This window comes from Delphinus delphis, chromosome 5 (genome assembly GCF_949987515.2).
Source record: "Delphinus delphis chromosome 5, mDelDel1.2, whole genome shotgun sequence".
Lineage (NCBI taxonomy): Eukaryota > Metazoa > Chordata > Mammalia > Artiodactyla > Delphinidae > Delphinus > Delphinus delphis.
This window is the reverse complement of record NC_082687.1, coordinates 58,930,302-58,950,354: the sequence shown is the minus strand read 5'-3', so window position 1 is coordinate 58,950,354 and position 20,053 is coordinate 58,930,302. Positions and strand designations below refer to the sequence as shown.

General features: G+C 34.2%; 1 protein-coding gene and 1 pseudogene across 5 annotated transcripts in view; one reads left to right on the top strand and one right to left on the bottom strand.

Moving 5' to 3' along the window:
• The window catches only part of ADGRL3 (adhesion G protein-coupled receptor L3), an 872,689-nt gene that overhangs the window by 470,412 nt on the left and 382,224 nt on the right, over window positions 1-20,053 (top strand). The gene's annotated exons all lie outside the window — the stretch shown is intronic.
• On the bottom strand, window positions 3,250-4,383 carry LOC132425439 (GTP-binding nuclear protein Ran-like; annotated as a pseudogene).

Genomic DNA, 20,053 nt, shown 5'->3' with positions numbered 1-20,053 from the left:
TTTCTTTTCTCCAGCATAAAAAAACACTGATTTTTCCATTGCTGAAAATATTCACTTATTAAAATAGCTTTCATTTATTAACATTTACTACATGGCTTATATGTTTACATACATTATTTTATTTAATTCTCACACTCTCCTCCCTGTTAGGTATGAGTGTCAGCACTTTACTGAAGAGGAAACATACTCAATAGGATTAGTAAAATGTTTCATGTAAAATGTAGAATAGCTAGGAAATGGCAGAGCCAAGAGTTGAGTTTGTCTGTAATACCTGTTCTTAAGGACGCAGCTATAGTTCTCCCCCTAGATTTTACCCTTTATATTTTCAAGAGTTATTCAGTGGTGTTCAATATTTAACTTTCATCGGTACAGTAAAGGTACATAGTGAAAGCAAATGCTTCAAGGGCTCGGACCCTTTTTCTTCTTTCTTTTGCTACTTACTTTTAAGAGGTTTGTATTCTTTTCTTAAAACAGCTGAATCACTGCAACTTTTATTTTCCCAAACACCTAATGAAGCTTTATGGCAAAGACTAATTTGTGCTATAAAAACACCACCGACAATTTAGAATGAGGCTCTTATCTAAGTAGTAACTTAAAAAGTTGTTTAAATTACCTGTATTATAGGAGAAAATCCTTGTACTTAATTAATATGCTTGTTAAAAGACCCTATTGTATTAGTAGCAGACAGACTTCATATTTAGGATTCAATATTAATATTTGAAAATTTTCTAACTGAACAACTGAATAAACAACCAAACAACAAATACTCTTAGGTTCTGTTTGTTATATAATTTAATAATATCCATTTTCATTTTGAATTTAAGATGACAAACTGCAGTGTATATGGTGATATACTTTGTTATGAATGTTTTCTTAATATTGATATGTGGAAAAATATTATTGATATTTTCTTTTTTTATATATGCTCTGTGTATATATGTTTCTATGGTAATATTGATTTTTAAGGTGATACATTTTCATGGAAAATATCGAAAGAAAATATAGAAATATAGAAAAACAAAAATATATAGAAAAACATCAATATTAATGAAATATAAGTATATAAGAGGTAATATAGAAAAATTCAACAAAGTTTATTGTATCACACAGGAGAAGGAAAATTAAAAACATCTAAGATAAGCTTGCAATAATTTTTGCAGAGTTTTAGGAGTCAGTAAATTGGTGTATAAATGAACACTGAAATTTTTAAGAGGACTTTAACCTAAATCAACCAAATGGTGTGGCTTGTTTTGAAAAGATGACAGTGGGAAATAAAATAAGGAAAATTAGGAATTTTAAACAATTTAGTGAGGCTACTGAATTTGTCTTATACTCAGTTTTTTGAGTGTCTTGTACACAGTTTTTTCAAAATCACTAAAGTTGTATTTAATCTTTTCTTTCTACTGTCTGTAATTTCTTGTTTGGGTTCAACAGATAGCCTGTTTTGGGGACAGTTGAATCAATACTTTTCTCTGTTCCTGTGACACCTTAGTTCCAGTATGACTTTTATAGCCTTTGCCTTTTCTTTTGAGGTTTGATTTTCTTCCTTCATGATATTTCCTCCCTAGGAGATGACCCAAATATTCAAGAGGTTAAACCTCAGCATTTACCAATGCCACAGTTTTGTTTTTGCAGCTTCCTTCTTCTCACCCCACCCCATCACTTCTAGCCTGATTTGGGATGGAAATTGTGGCATCTTTAAGTAGAGCTTCCTTCATTTAGCCGGCTTACGGGGATGACTTGTGTTAGAGAGAAAACAGTAAAACAACTAACCACCTATATAGAGTATTTCTGAGCAAAAAATCTTTACTTTAGCTTTACTTTGTATCCTGCTGATAATTTGTCTTTTTTCCAAGGCATACAGTTTCACACACATTACACTCAAAAAGTGTTTGTCTTCTCTCACAGTCCAGCATTTCTCTTCAGTTCTTTGTTTCTTCTTTTTAAAAATACAAAGTACATATTACTTATTCAGTAATCTTCTCTGCTGGTAGATTTTCTTTGAAATAGATGGGGGAAGCACACAATTGGAGAGCCACTAGAAATGAGTGTTTGGTAGTGGGAAGCAGCCGCATAGCACAGGGAGATCAGCTCGGTGCTTTGTGACCACCTAGAGGGGTGGGATAGGGAGGGTGGGAGGGAGGGAGACACAAGAGGGAAGAGATATGGGAACATATGTATATGTATAACTGATTCACTTTGTTATAAAGCAGAAACTAACACACCATTGTAAAGCAATTATACTCCCATAAAGATGTAAAAAAAAAAAAAAAAAGAAATGAGTGTTTGGTTAAACCAATCTTATTTTATAGCACTTACAGACTTTCTCACCATTCATATTAACCATCTGAAGTTATGTATGTGATTGTCTTTATGGAAAGACATGCAAAACAAGTAATGTTGGAAATTAATATTTACAATTAATTATATAATCTGCTATTTTGTCTTTTTTTACTAAAAGAAAAAAGTACTATCTTTCAGCATTTAAAATGAACAAAAGCCTTTAAATATTTAGTTATAAATAACTAAATACATTTTGCAACTAATATTCAACTGAGTGCATATTTTAATATGTTCACACTCTGGCTCCTATTATGTAAATAAATAATTACATATTTTAAAACTCATGCTGAAATTAACCCATATGTTAAATTTTAAAAATATCACAGAATGTCAAGATATAATTGATTCCCAATGCCTCAGTACCTTTTCCAGTTTCTGATACATAGGAGACATTCAGTTATGCCTCAGTACCTTTTCCAGTTTCTGATACATAGGAGACATTCAGTTAAGGCATATTGAATGATTGAAAGAAAAAAGGAAATATGGTCAAAATTTAATCCTCTAAAATCATTATGTTCATTGCTAAAATGATAAACAAAAGAAACTCTTGTCTACACACAAGACCTTATTAATTCAAAGGGAAGATCTATGGTAAAAAATATAGATTATATGAATTTTAGTTTTTCCAAATTGTTTGATGTTGTAATTGTATTCCTCAAGAATGCTAGAATGGTCCTAGCAACCAATTTGTTTTTCATATTATTCTTCTGTATGCCTCCATATAACGTATCAAGTATTGTCCCTTTATAAGAGGAATGTCAGTTATCTAAATTCTCTTTTTTAGAATGATAGTTATAACAAGAACGATAAAATTCTTCCTTTCTTTCTCCTTTTTCTTCCCACCAAAGTTTCTTTCTTTTTTCTTTTCTTTTCTTTTTTTTTTAGGTATTTGAAATACAATTTTAGTCTGATTCTAAACAAAAAGAAATGGGAATGACAGTAACAAATAAGATTCCACCACTGAATATTGTGATGTGACTGTAGCAGTCTTATATTTGGAACTCAAGGAGGAAACAACTGTGTTCCAAAACACCTAAATATGTAGGTCCAAAAAAATGAAGGTTTTTTTTTTTTTTTAACTGCTACATTCACTCTGAAGCCCATTCATCTCCTTCAGCATCCCAAAGATTAAGCACATGTTCTGCTTAGCTATATAATAAAGTGACAAACATGCTGCACCACTGTTATCACAGGACAGTTGCCTATAAAACTAGACTTCTGATGCTGGGCTCCAGCTTCACTTTCTCACAGGTCATCATCTTCATCCGGGAGGGCAGTTGGCTGAGCAACCTCTAGATCGTGCTCTTACTGCGCTGCCAACGCTGGGTCCATGATCACCTCTGGTGGGGCGAGAGCAGGCATGGCAATGAACTCCAAGTTAGGGTCTCCCATCAGTTTTCTAGCCAGAGGAAGGGCTTTTCAAAGTTGTAGTTACTTTTGGCAGAAATGTCATAGTACTGAAGATTCTTCTTTTGGTGGAAGACAATTGACTTTGACTTAACCTTTCTGTCCTTAATATCCACTTTGTTGCCACACAACAAGATGGGGATATTCTCACACACTGGTACCAGATCTCTATGCCAGTTAGGCACGTTCTTGTAAGTAACTCTCGATGTTACATCAAACATTATAATGGCACCCTGAGCTTGGATATAATAGCCATCTCTCAGTCCACCAAGTTTCTCCTGACCAGCTGTATCCCATACATTGAACTTAATAGGTCCTCTGTTGGTATGGAACACAAGGGGATGGACCTCAACACCCAAGGTAGCTACATACTTCTACTCAAATTCACCAGTCAGATGACGTTTCACGAATGTAGTTTTACCAGTACCACCATCACCAACCAATGTAAGTTTGAACTGAAGTTGGGGTTCTCCTTGGGCAGCCATCGTGATGTTAACACGGGCGGGGGCTGCGAGGGTGCGCCATGGAGACAGCGTCTGGGGCGCTGCTCCCCCGTCCGGCTCCCCCAGCCCCCAGGGCCAGGCTCACGCCTGCTCCAAGCGCAGACGGAACGGAGCGGAGGCCCGCTTGGTGCGGAGGCCAGGGGCCAGTTTCCTTCTTAAATAGTTTCTACTTGACAGTATCTTGCACCTAACATATAATTCATAAAACTTTTTCAAGTGAATCAGTAATTAATAGTTAATTTAAACTTTTATTGTATGTCCTAAATATGAAATATTCATAAAAATTGCTATTATAAGTTTGGAAAACAGGAAGCGTAAGTGGACTATATACTTTCTTAGAAGTTTTCACCCTAAATTCTCTCCTATTCTTGTCTAGCTGCTTCATATGTTTATGGAAATTATTCTCAACTAGTTTATATCATTTGCTTTCAAGACCTCCCTCTTTTATCTTCCTTTCATCACACAACATCTATTGCAGACCAGGCACTATGCTAAACACTAGGTAGAATGCTAGGATAAAAATTCTGCCATGGAGGAATTTAGCCAAATGAGGCTCAAGGTCCCCAAAGTTACACTGTTCCTAGCTCAGCAAAGCAACTGAGCACTTCATGTTAGCAGTGCACCTAGAAAACATGCCCATCCCATAGCGGCTGATGTTTGTAGGGGGTGTGTGGGGGTGTGTATCTTCAGGGAAGGTTTTCTAGAGGAGATGACTCTTGAGCTGAATCTTAAAGAATGAGTAGACTTTAATGAGAAGGGCAATAATTTTTGGCAGATGGGACAATGTAAGGTAAGTAACTGTTACCGTTAATATAAAACCAAAACACTTTGGTGTTTGCGTGAAAAACAAAACACAAGAGTGACAGGAGATGAACCCATAGATGGGCAGGGTAGAAATCATGACTCTCCTGTATGCTGGGATTTTTCTGAGCCCTAATACTCATCACAGTGTGGAGCATAAAGATAATAAACTATTTTTAATGTAATTAACTAATACATTAATAAGAAATACTTGTTTGAAAATCTGCAAAAACCAATTTTGACTAATTTAAGTTGAAAAATGAAGCCTTTTGTGGCGGGAGGGAGGGTGGGAAATACAAAGTAATAGTTCCAGAATCAAAAGAAGAAAGGTGAAAAACAGGTCTGAAAAAATAAGATCCAGTGATCTAGTGAACAAGAGTTAGTGGACAGTCTCTTAAGTACTCTGCGTTTGGATGAATCAGTTACAAAAATGGTCCATCTGATCTAAGTCCTGTAATTATCTGGGCTAGGACATCAGGACTGCATGAAACTAGAGCTGAGTAGTTGCTGCACCTTTTAAATAGGGTCTGCTCTTTGCTATTTCCTGTCATTTCCATTTCTTATTTTATTGTACTTAGTTCATTATACTCTTTTAAAATATCTCCTGGCTTCTGAATATACTTAAATTTACAACTCTTGTTCTAGAGTTTGTATCTAATCAATGCTAATAGGTGTAAAAGCACTCTAAATAGTTACCATATATATATATTTTATTTTCAAAATATGTAGTATTAAGTTCTTGCACCAACAATAATTCTACCAATAGAAGTTTATCAGTATGTATTATGGGTTAATCAGTGTGTTAAGTGCTGGGGAAAAGTAGAGTTCGGCCTTATGGATCTGGTGGTCCCGTGGATAAGGCAAATAATAAACACATTAACCAATACATATAATCATAAATGATAAAATGCAAGAAGAAAATAAACACAGTTGTACAATAGAAAACAATAAAAGGGCTAGCTTATATAGGTGTGATAAAAGACTGCTCTCAAGAGAGGGTACTTGAAACCTGAAGAATGAGAATGAGACAGTCAGGCAAAGAGCCTGGGAAAGAGCTTTCAAAGCAGAGAGATCATTAGCTCCAAAAAGTGTGAGGTTGGGAAGAGGTTGGCTTGTCCTAATAACTGATAGAAAGTCAGTGTGTTTGCAGTCAACATGGGGGAGAGTGACTTAGACCCAATCTAATTACCAACCAGCAATTAGTACTATTAATACCATTAATAATGAAGCAGCAATTTCTTTCAAGTTTCTAGGATTTATTAAGAATCAAAATATGTTTGCAGAATGAAATTTAATAAAGTGATATTTCTTTTAAAATATATATTTTTGAAAATATTACATTCTACAATAACATAAAGGTAAACTTATGTCAAATAAACCAAATATCAAATGGCATCAACAGCTAGAAAGAATAAATACATATATTTATAGTGGATTAATAATATGTAAGTGTACACATGATGCTAATTGTAAGGAAACAAGATGAATTGAGAGTATTAAAAAATTAATTGGATTGGCAAAGTTAGGAAAATATTTGATTTAGGAAGTAAAATGTTATTACAGACATAAAGTTGGGGGATTAGTTTACCCATGCTCACTTGCTTTATTTGAAATAGTAAGATTATAGAACTAATGCACTTAAACTTAATTCAAATAAATTTTTATAAGATCCTCAAATTGAATAGCATAAACATGTGAGGTTTAAAGAGACATGGAATTTAACATTTTGTTTTTAAAATATACTGCATCTGTATGGGAAGAGAAGTAGTGAAAATGTGAAGGGTTTTTTTTTCCCCCAAAGTGTTTATTGCTAAAAAGATCTTATAGCAAACTTGATGTATGAGATCTAAAGAGTTAATTTTCCAGATAAAATTTTTCTAAATTCTTGTAAAATCAATTGAAATACTATGAAAGAGCATTGTTAATTTTCTTGTATTATAGTCATTAATCTTATGAAGCTAGAAAAAAAGCAATCAATTTGCTTGGAAAGTACTTCATTCAGATTTTGCAATTTTAACATAATAGTACTTCGTTAAAATGATTAGTTAGTATAGGGAAAAATCTACATAAACTTTAATGTTTTTGTTTTATTTTTGAGGAATTTCTCAAATGGTAGGAGATCACAATTCCTGTGAATGTTGTCAATTTTTAAATTGCTTAAACTTTTTCAAAATCCTGCTATAAAACCCAAATTCTTTTACACAATTAAATACTTATATGGTAGGTCCATTAATGGTCCCTCAAAGAAATCCATAATATGTTATTATAAATGGCAAAGAGACTTTGCAGATTTGATTGAATTAAGGATCTTGAGTTGGGGAGATTATCCTGGATTATCCATGGAGACCCAATCTAATCATAAATATCCTTATAAAAAGGAGGCAAGAGGTTAATGTTCGAAACAGGAGCTATGACAACAGAAGCAGAGATTAGAGTGATGAACATTGAAGATGGAGGAAGGGGCCACTAGCCAAGGAATGCAGGTATCCTTTAAGAAGCTGGAAAGAGCAAGGACATAAATGTTCCCTAGAGCATCCAGAATGAGCACAACTCTGCTGACCTCTTAATTTTAGCCCTTAAGACCCATTTTGAACTTCTGACAATTTGTGTTGTTTAAAACCACTAAGTTTGTGGTAATTTGTTATAGCAGCAGTAGAATACTAATACAACTTGCTATAAAATTTTTTTCTGAAATGATTAATACAGTTTAAAAATTCAGTTTTTTACTTAGGACATGGAGTAGTAAAGACATAGTTTTGTTTTCTAAATAAAGATTATGGTGTATTTCTGTAACAATATTTTTAAAATGTAAACATAGAAACCTTCCCTGTCATGGATTGACTGGATGTGGGATGCACAGCATGTTGTTATAGACAAAAGTCATTTTAATTCTATAAATATACAAAACCCAAGGCAAACTGAAGTCAAGTTAGTGTTTAGTAAAATCAGTTTTACTGTATTACACCTATCTACTATTTACATGAGGGAGCAGAAATAGTGAATGGGTAAATAAGTGGTTGATTATAAATATATGAGCTAGATGGACAAGATGAATAAATGTAGTGAATTTCTGTTTAAATTTTCTTATACTTTAAACAAACAGGAAATTTTCACAATAACTGACTTGTAATACTTGAATTAAATCCGTATTTATGGACTTCCAATTCTACTCTGTATGTACTAATTTAATTTAGTTTTATCAGCCCTTAATGAAAACCTACTTGTTTCTTAAAACATTGCACAATGTCTACATGCCCCCTATAATATAAATATGACTGTTTTCTAACTTCCAGGAAACCATAATCTTCTCATTATTCTGTAATCCTTAGAGTAATCATATCAACATAGAATCAGACAGGGAAGGAACTAATATTGCTTAGTTTTTGTTTTGTTTTATTTTGTTAATTTTTTAACATCTTTATTAGAGTATAATTGCTTTACAATGGTGTGTTAGTTTCTGCTTTATAACAAAGTGAATGAGTTACACATATACATATGTCCCCATATCTCTTCCCTCTTGCGTCTCCCTCCCTCCCACCCTCCCTATCCCACCCCTCTAGGTGGTCACAAAGCACCGAGCTGATCTCCCTGTGCTATGCGGCTGCTTCCCACTAGCTATCTATTTTACATTTGGTAGTGTATATATGTCCATGCCACTCTCTCACTTTGTCACAGTTTACCCTTCCCCCTCCCATATCCTCAAGTCCATTCTCTAGTAGGTCTGTGTCTTTATTCCCATCTTGCTCCTAGCTTCTTCTGACCATTTTCTTTTTTTTTTAGATTCCATATATATGTGTTAGCATACGGTATTTGTTTTTCTCTTTCTGACTTACTTCACTCTGTATAACAGTCTCTAGGTCTATCCACCTCACTACAAATAACTCAGTTTCGTTCCTTTTTATGGCTAAATAATGTTCCATTGTATATATGTGCCACATCTTCTTTATCCATTCATCTGTTGATGGACACTTAGGTTGCTTCCATGTCCTGGCTATTGTGAATAGAGCTACAATGAACATTTTGGTACATGACTCTTTTTGAATTATGGTTTTCTCAGGGTATATGGCCAGGAGTGGGATTGCTGGGTCGTTTGGTAGTTCTATTTATAGTTTTTTAAGGAACCTCCATACTGTTCTCCATAGTGGCTGTATCAATTTACATTCCCACCAACAGTGCAAGAGGGTTCCCTTTTCTCCACACCCTCTTCAGCATTTATTGTTTTTAGATTCTTTGATGATGGCCATTCTGACCAGTGAGAGGTTTTACCTCATTGTAGTTTTGATTTGCATTTCTCTAATGATTAATGATGTTGAGCATTCTTTCATATGTTTGTTGGCAATCTGTATATCTTCTTTGGAGAAATATCTATTTAGGTCTTCTGCCCATTTTTGGATTGGGCTGTTTGGTTTTTTGATATTGAGCTGCATGAGTTGCTTGTATGTTTTGGAGATTATTACTTTGTCAGTTGCTTCATTTGCAAATATTTTCTTCCATTTTGAGGGCTGTCTTTTCGTCTTGTTTATGTTTTCCTTTGCTGTGCAAAAGCTTTTAAGTTTCATTAGGTCCCATTTATTTATTTTTGTTTTTATTTCCATTTCTCTAGGAGGTGGGTCAAAAAGGATCTTGCTGTGATTTATGTCATAGAGTGTTCTGCCTATGTTTTCCTCTAAGGGTTTGATGGTGTCTGGCCTTACCGCTTAGTTTTTATTAATATATTTTATAAATATATTTCCTCCTCTCTGTGCTAACTGCTTTCTACTTCAATTAAAACAGAAACCAATGCAGAATAGAATAGTAAATGATATGGAGACAAACGTTAAGTGGCTGTTTTCAGGTATTCTTCATGGCAATGATATATTTCTAATTATTACTTAGGTGGCAGGTCCTATCATATTTTCCCTATTTTTGCCTTATCAAGTTCTCTCAAGCACAAGAGCATAACATAGTGGTTAAGAGTAAGAGCCTTAGAATTTATGTTCTGATTTTGCTAATTAATAGCTGTTTTCTAGTGAAGTTGTTTTACTCCTCTGTGAATGAGTCTCTTCACATAGAAAATAGGGATGATAATTCACACAGTGTCTATGAAAATTAAAATCAAATATATGTAAAAAGGTTGTACAGTGATGGCCATGTTAGAAATTCTCAGTATATCATAGCTATTAAAATTAATATGGCTCTGGCATCTCATCCATTTCTGAAGTTTTTTGACGATCAATACTATCATGTACTGGAGCTTAGAATTATGTTATACTGTTAACTTATCCCAGGGAGCCCCAGGCATCATAGAGTTATAGCCTTCTCTTTTGCTCTTGACTATTGGTATAATTTCACAGGTAAGACTTTTGTCTTAGTTCCTCATTTTTTATTTCAGATCACCTCTGGACTTTTAGTCTTTCTCAGAGCTAGTTACAAAGGCATCTGTCAGCTGATTTAGTTCTTGAACCAGTTCTCTTTTATGGGGTTGCTCTCTTTCACCTAAAAGTGATACTAAGACACATCAAGCAAGCAGATTTTCTGAATCTACCCTCAGCTCAGTTGTCTCTGTGGGTTCTTTTATCACATATTTCCTGCTCTGCGTCCCCTTCGGACTTAACCTGCTGGTACTAGAAATTGCATGAATCACACCCAAGCTTGCTATGGAGTTTGAGCATTGCGTCTTTTAGTTTCATACTTTCCTCACTGCTGTTAGCTTTTAGTACTAGATTATTTACCTCCAGACCCATTTCTCCCCATAGATAACAATAGATAAAGAGGTGTCAATGTCCTCAAATACCTCCAGGTGGAGCCTGGCCATGTTCATTTATTTCATTCAACAAATATTGGTTCAGCCTTTATCATATGAGTTTTCATATACTGGATCTAGGATCCACTGGATCTATACTGTTCACAGTGGAATTTAATCATAAAGCAAACTAAACCTATCTGTTAGGTTTTTTTGTAGGTGAACAACCTAAGACTCAGAATAAGTGAAATAGTTAATGATTATATAGTTATAACTCATTGACACCTAATTGTAAGCTGAGTTGTCAATCCATCATCCTACTCTGTTTCTTTAAATTTCAGAATAGGTTTCTATAGCCTAGAGACAGAAGCAGTGATTAAGGCATAGTCTCAAAAATATAAAAGGTTCAAATATATCCCCTTTAGTTGATATTTGTCATTCTAATTCAGTTCCTCATTTTAATTCACATTCTTCCAGGAAGATTTCAAAATTCAAAATGTCCCTCATGTGACTACTGGATTATTTTGTCTTTGTTTGCCTTCAGTATAGCCTGTAATTAATACAATTACATACATACAATAGCATATTGAGTTATCAAAAAACCCAACTTTCTCAATATTATGAAAGAACAGTCTTTTCTGTGCACACAGCTAGATTTCAAGCCTCATGACCTTTCTCATAAATTTATTTCAAAATTGCCTGGAGAAAGCCAATAAGTGAACATTTTTGGGGTGTGCAATTTGCTTTTATGTTCACTATAAGCTAACTATTTACTTTTGGAAGCCTTTGTCAGATATGTATCCAAATTTCTGTGGCAAATCCTTTCTCGTTTTAGTTTTTAAAGCAGCTTGAAATAAGTTCAGTACTCAGTTACATTGAGATTTCATAGTTGCTAAAAACCATCTGCAGTTAAAAACAAACAAACAAAAAACCCAGCTAATGTACTTAATGGAGAAAATAGAAGAATGCATATCTCTCAAAAGGCAGAACACAGGATTTCCTTTAATGTGATTTTTCTTGACTTGTTCTCTCCCCTATTCTTCTTATACTTAGAGAAATCTTTGCTGTTAAGTTTATCAAGACAACAGGGAAGGCTCAGAAGGAAGATCATATTCAAATTTGTTGGAAATAAAATGCATTTATTTCTACAACAATGCTTTCTTTTTTTTTCTTCTGTATTCATTCTGATTGCTCAGGCACCAATAGAACTGGTAGCTGGCTACTTGTGTGTATCAGAATCTAACAGGAATTGTTCTTATGGCCATATTTTGGTTTTATCCTGATCTGTTACTTATCGAGCTATCTACCAAGACTCATCAAGGCTTAACTTCAAGAAAAATGCTTGCCTAGTAAAGGAATATTATTGGGGAGATTATCAGGGCAAAGCTCTAAGAATTCCTGATTCTACTTTATCATGCACTCACTAATACTCATATTAAATGTTTTCAAATATCAAGCTCAGATCTCATAAATTATGAATGACTGCCCTGCAACAGACGGCATGTGTTATTCTTTTTAAGAATGAGTGATAAGTGTAAAGTGAAAAACATAAGCTATTCTTTGTCTTTAGGACTGGCAATCCTTCTGTCATTTATCAATGATGGCCTACATTTGTGATTAACACTGTTTCTAATACAAAATTCAAGAGTTTATGATGAGTTATATTACTTGACTGAATCTCACCAGCTGCTGCTCCTTGGGGGTATCAGATGGTATTTTCTAAAATGTTGAAATACCTTATCTTTATCATCAGGCAGTAGCTTGAACACTGGAGGAACTGTTCACTAAAAATCCCATTTATCATTGGTTCTAAAAGTGCTCAAGATTCAGACCTAATAGGGACCAACCTACAAAGGCCATTTTATTTTACCTAAGTAATGAAAGCCAGAATCTTTTTTGCCTCATTGACGGATAATAGAGACGAAGAGTCTCATTGTGTACCAGAAATATCCAAATGAATCTAATGCTTTAGAAATATGATTTACCTCTTCAATGTAAGCACTACATCAAAGTTATTTTGACTCTTCAAATAACTAATACAATCAGAATTAAAATAGTTTGTGGCATGTAATTAGTGCTTGATAAAAGTTTGGTATTATTTTAGTCTTTCATACAATATGGATAGAGTGTTTAGCCTATTGTTGAAAACACTAAATAATGAAATTCTGAATACCAAGCTATAAATAATATTACACATTCCCAATTTAGGCTCTTGAGAGCCCACCTGGGTGTGTTTTTAAGAGTTAAAATTCTGACATGGACTAGTATTTATCTATCTTCAAATACTTTCAGTAGATTGTCGACTTTTACAGAAACTCAAGTCCAATTTTATATTAGTGATGGTTGCCAGGTAACCATTTGATGCAAATAGTTCATTAAACATTTAGCAGCTCGTTCTCTGATTGGAGTGGAAACTGGAGTGACTTAGAAGCTGACGGCCCAGGAAATGATTGAGAAAGAATATCTTAGAGTGTTTAATAAAAATAAACTATAATTCTTCTACTTGATTTTCTTCCTCTTTGTCAAAATTAAAATATAAAGAAGAAAAATTGCTGGAGAGAAATGAGGGGTTTTTTCCCCCCTAATAATAGATATTGTTCTCTGAGCAAGTACCAAGTGCTGACACTATGCTAAATACTTTGTATCCAATATCATTTTATCCTCATAGCAGTTTATTTATGTTGTATAATTCCCATTTTAAAAATAAGGAACACAAGAATATAAATTAAGTCCTTAGTTTGTCCAAATTCCCATGCCTAGTAGATTGGTGGGGAGAGAGGGTGGGTATTTGAATACAGGTCCCTTTGACTCATGTGATTTTGTTCATTTTGTTAAAGGCTGGTAAAAATATCTTCTTGTCTGAGAATTGAGAAGCCTAACCAGCTACCTTTTACAAAATATTTTACTACCCTCTAGCCTGATGCCTAAAAATTAGAGTTGTGTGTGCTGAAGTTAGCTTGACTTGAAAAGAATTTCTGTCAGGAGGTAGGAATCATTGGTAGGAACCTGTGTTAATACAAGGAGGGAGAGAAACTGCAGTTAGTGAGTGGGGTGATCAATATCACTGATTCTGTAAGTCTTGCTCTGAACTGAATCTGATTTATAATGCTTTGTTGCTGTTAATAATTGTTAAACTTTTGCATTAGTTTTCTACTGCTACTATATCACAACATGGTGATAATTTTATTCTCTTACAGGTGTAGAGGTCAGAAGTCTAAAATAAGGGTATTTGTAGGAGTCTGTTCCTTTTGGAGGAATCTGATTCCTTGACTTTTCCATCTTCTAAAAGCCACATGCATTCTATGGCTTGTGACCCCTTCATCCATCATCAAGGCACATCACTCTAACCTCTACTTCTGTCCTCAGGTCTCTTCTCTGACATTGAATCTCTTGCCTTTCTTTCATAAAGACTCATCATGGGCTCACCTAGATGATTCAGGATTATCTTAATATCTCAAAATCCTTAACTTAATCACATCCATAAAAGTTCACTTTATGATGAAAGGTAAAACATTCACAGGTTCTGGGGATTAGGGCATGGATGATTGAGGAGGGGTCATTATTCAGCCTTCTACAAATTTGTTTTAATTAAAGTGCGAATTTTTATTTTAAAAAGAGTACAATTCAGTATAGAACACATGTGAAGTTCTATTGCTCTGTTTCTTAAAGACCAAGTATACCTGATTATTGAGTATCAACAATTGCAGAATGCTCATAGTATCAATATCTAGGAGAAAATGGGCAGTCCATGGCTAATTTAAGACTGATGGATTACATTGAAACCAATCCACTTGCCTTTTTTCTTCTACAATAAAATGTCTTTTTTTCTGGTTACATAAATAAATAATAAATGATCAAATAATAAAAATAGTACAAAAATATAAAGGAAGATGAAAGTAAAGTTTACTTCAGTTTCTTTAACTGGAGATAAATTCAACTAACTTTGTAATTACCATTATTTTAGGCATTGCTTTATGCATATATACACACATGCATGATTTTACAAGGATGGAAGTTATATATATATGCACACACACACACACACATATAAGCACACACATATATAAACATACAATTTAGTGTATGTTCTTGACAGTTCTTCCTATACTTAGGTATCCTTTGGAGATTTTTACATGAATATAGATTTATATATGTGTGTGTCTGGGTGTGTGTGTATGGGATCATATCATACATGCATCTTGCTTTTCTCATTATATGATATCTTGTGAAGTTAGCCAGAGTCAGCTGGTATAACTTTGATTCTTTTTAAGGGCTTTATAATATTTCATGGGTTGATGTAGACAATGTATTCAGTCATTCCCCTATTGATGGAAATTTTTATCTTGCTTCATATGTGATAAGATGAATGATCTTTATCAGTAAGATGATCTCGGTTGGTTTACTAAGAATCATTTGTGTTACCTTACTTTTCAAACAGCAGTGAGACACTTTCAAGCTGAATGGGATTGAACCTGTGACTTTTAATTCTCCACCAAAATGACTGACCCAACACCACTGACAAATCTTAGCCTTTGCTAACGTTTGAGGCATGTATTCTATGAATCTGTATAGTCACTTGATTTGGAGAGTTTTCATTAAATAAACTTTAGAAGTATCTGTGACAGGTAGTGCAACTACCTTAATCAAAATACCTATGGCAAGAGAACCAAAATAACTTTGAACTACTCAGAAACAGAGGGACTACTACACATGTGAACTAATTTCTGTAGTGACACAAGGCTGGGAGGGTTTTTGTTTTTGTTTTTGTTTCTTAACTTAATGATATTCCTTAAGCATTTAGTAGCTACCTCCTCACCATCTTTTTCCTCCACCGACTTACTGGTAACATTTTATCAAAAACCATCTGAAACTTTCTTTTGAGTCAAACTTTATTTTCTCAGAACTTATTCTTCAATATCTCTGCAGTAGTTGTGACTATTTACTATCTCCTCCTTTACTAAGCTCTTCCTCTGACTTATGTGAAAATATTATCTTTTACATAATATCTAATCCCATCCTCTCAGTTTTCTTCTTAATTCGTTTTGGCATTCCTTTCCTTCCCTCGTCTCTACGCTTCTTTTGTCCCTCTCTATTTTTCAAACTCCATATAAAGAACTGTACAATCAAGGTACTGGTTGAGTTTCGTTTGCCTTCTATCTGTTAGTCATTCGGTCTGTCTGTCTATCTGTCTCTCTCTCTCTCTCTCACACACACACGGAGAACTGTTTTTAAATTTTGAAGAACCGTCGCCAGTTCAATCTCATACTACAATTATTATTTTAGTTTGTTGAATTTCTTATACTTTGAAGAATTCAATGACCCTAATCCTTCCACAAACACGTAGTGGGTAGCTTCAGTGTGTTCCTGACTATTCATGGAAAAATGTGAGTTCTTTTCTTGAAAATTAACATGCTCCAATCCTTTTGCTCCTTAGCGATTCCTTCGTGTCCCAAAACTATTGTATAATTTCATTTTTTGTAAAACTTCCCTGTGTGAAAGTAATTTAGAACTCAGGGAAAAATGCCAAAATCCATGAACGAAAGTACTTAAAGTTAAGGACAGTTTTTTTTTTTCTTTTATTCTTAGTCTTGTGAGGCTTAATTATCTTCACTTTTGTGAAAAGAAAAGCAATAATTGGAATAATAACAGAAAATGTATCCTTTTGTTTTGCGCTCTTCTATTATCATACTTTAACTCAATATTACCACTGTTTATTTAGTTTCTTACATAAAGTAACCAGATTAACCTTTAAACTGCCATGTTCACTTTTCTAAAGCTTCAAAGGAAATGGATCACTTTAGTTCCAACCGAAATGTATTCTATTTTTAATGAGAGTTTTAGGCAAACCAAAGATTTAGCATGCCAGAATTCTAACTGGCATGCCTAAAGCTAATAATGTTATACCCTTAAATTGAGTATTATTAAATCACCAAGAAGGTTCACAGTGGTAGAATAAAGATTATGTTAAGTCTGAGATTAAGCTGTCACATCAGAGTAATTTGATTTTAAGTCTGGCTCCATCACCTCCATAAGTAGTCATATCCTTGACAGAGACAAAGTTCATCCAATATGAGTTCTCACTGCAGATGAAGTATTGATGTTTTCATGTTACTTTGGTCAGTCAATAAGGTTAAAAGGATAAAGTTTATTTCGTTTTTAACATTGCCTTCTTGAAGTCAAATGTCTAATTAAATTTTCGAAAATTTGGCAAGAAAGGACTGGTCATGTCAGCTTTCTTCAGCTTGATTTTTTTTTTTTTTTAAACAGGAGAAAAAGAAACACATTTTAATTTATGTGTATGGAGGTCTCATAGATATAGGACCTAGGAAGTGGCCAAAGCAGGAAGCTTTTATATTTTTTAGACAAAGAAACCATACATTTGTGAAGAGTGGACAGGACAAAGAAAGATAGCCTTTGGGTGCTTAATCAGAGAAGAATCTAAACAGAGTTTGGGCTTAGGGTAGTAAATTAAAGAGGTAACAAGGTTTGTTTACGCAGGCTTCTTGGCCCCAAATTCCCTATCTCTGGTGATAAGAGTGTCCTACTTCCAGATGCAGGGAGTGTACCTGTCATATGAGAGATTTATTTCCTGCTTTAGGGAGACAGAAAGGAGAGACAAACTGTCCCTCTTGCATTGGCTCTTTTTCTTTTATTAACTTTCTTTTTATTCAAACAAGAAGTTACAAAAGTTATAATTATCCTATTCAGCTTGATATTGAATAGCATATTGTGAAATTTGATAGAGACTATCTACAGTAACATGAAACAGATACACTTGGAGTCTACTTAGAAGAGAATCAGGAGGTCCAAATTCTTTTTCAAGGTAGTTAATAACTTCTAAGAGTCTCCTAATGCTAAAAGTTTGAATTACATCTGCAAGTTCTAAGTATGATGTTCATTTTCTAACTGGCTTAGTAATATGTAGTATTCTGTTTCTTCAGATATTGAACGAAAAGTATATATATTATGTAATTCACAAAATTGTTTCTGAACCAAGAGATGATAATGACTTCAAAACAGTATGTCTTCTACATTTTATTTCTAATCCAGGCACCTATCATATAATCATCTCATCTGTCTAGCCCTTTTGAAAATGTATAGTTGCTTTTTTAATATGCTGATGACATATACAAAGAAGAAAAAAATAGAAATTTAATTTATGAAAAATATGGCCGCATTTGAGGCATTAACATTTTATTTCCTCAACAATGTTTTTAGTTTAACTCAAAAAAATTACAAAATTTACTCAACAGTTGAATCTTGTATGCAATTAATATAGGTACCATGTTAAGCAGTCAGCATGCACCAGTGAATAAGATGGATAAGATTCTGGCCCTTATCATGTTTTCTTTCTAATGTAGCATATAGTCATTAAATATAGCTGTTAACTACATTTATAATAAATATTACAGAAAAAAAAAGCCCTCTAACAAAACATGTGAGTCTAGTGGTAAATTCTTGAGGGTAGAGTTTCTTCTTCAAATTTATTACATGTAGATTTCTGACTCTACATCTGACTTGAACCCACAAAGTCAGGGGGAATATCCTATTCCAGAAAGGAGTGTGCTTCTCAGGACAGGGTTTTGACTGCCAGTGAATTTTACAAGTTACCTGCAGGTCATACTTAATCTTCATGGTAGTTTTCCTTCCATAAAAAAATAGTAGAATGACTGTGATTTTAAGTATCTACTTTATTTCATTTTGTTTGTTTGTTTTTTAACATCTTTATTGGAGTATAATTGCTTTACAATGTTGTGTTAGTTTCTGCTTTATAACAAAGGGAATCAGATATACATATACATATATCCCCATATCCCCTCCCTCTTGCGTCTCTCTCCCTCCCTCCCTATCCCACCCCTCTAGGTGGTCACAAAGCATGGACCTGATCTCCCTTTGCTATGCGGCTGCTTCCGCCTAGCTATCTATTTTATATTTGCTAGTATATATAAGTCCATGGCACTCTCTCACTTCATCCCAGCTTACCCTTACCCCTCCACGAGTTCTCAAGTCCATTCTCTACATCTGTGTCTATATTCCTCTTCTGTACCTAGGTTCTTCATAAAGATTTGTTTTTTTTAAGATTCTATATATATATGTGTTAGTGTACGGTATCTGTTATTCTCTTTCTGATTTACTTCACTCTGTATGACAGTCTCTAGGTCCATCAACCGCACTAGAAATAACTCAATTTTGTTTCTTTTTATGGCTGAGTAATATTCCACAGTATATATGTGCCACATCTTCTTTATCCATTCATCTGTCGATGGACACTTAGGTTGCTTCCATGACCTGGCTACTGTAAATAGCGCTGCAGTGAACATTGTGTACATGACTCTTTTTGAATTATTCTTTTCCCAGGGTATATGCCCACTAGTGTGATCGCTGGGTCGTATGGTCGTTCTACTTTTAGTTTTTTAAAGAACCTCCATACTGTTCTCCATAGTGACTGTATCAATTTACATTCCCACCAACAGTGTAAGAGGGTTCCCTTTTCTCCACACCCTCTTCAACATTTATTGTTTGTAGATTTTTTGATGATGGCTATTCTAACTGGTGTGAGGTAGTTTTGATTTGCATTTTCACTGCATTTTCACTGTAGTTTTGATTTGCATTTCTCTAATGATTAAGATGTTGAGCATTCTTTCATGTGTTTATGGGCAATCTATGTTCTTTGGAGAAATATCTATTTAGGTCTTCTGCCCATTTTTGGATTGGGTTGTTTGTTTTTTTGACATTGAGCTGCATGAGCTGCTTGTAAATTTTGGAGGTTAATCCTTTGTCAGTTGCTTCATTTGCAATTATTTTCTCCCAGTCTGAGGGTTTTCTATTCGTCTCATTTATGGTTTCCTTTGCTGTGCAAAAGCATTTAAATTTCATTAGGTCCCATTTGTTTACTTTTGTTTTTATTCCCATTTCTCTAGGAGGTGGGTCAAAAACGATCTTGGTGTGATTTATGTCATAGAGAGTTCTGCCTATGTTTTCCTCTAAGAGTTTTATAGTGTCTGGGCTTACACTTAGGTTTTTATTCCATTTTGAGTTTATTTTTGTGTATGGTGTTAGGGTGTGTTCTAATTCCATTCTTTTACATGGAGCTGTCCAGTTTTTCCAGCACCACTTATTGAAGAGGCTGTGTTTTCTCCATTGTATATTCTTGCATCCTTTATCAAAAATAGGCTGACCATATGTGCCTAGGTTTATCTCTGGGCTTTCTATCCTGTTCCATTGATCTATATTTCTGTTTTTGTGCTGGTACCATACTCTCTTGATTATTGTAGCT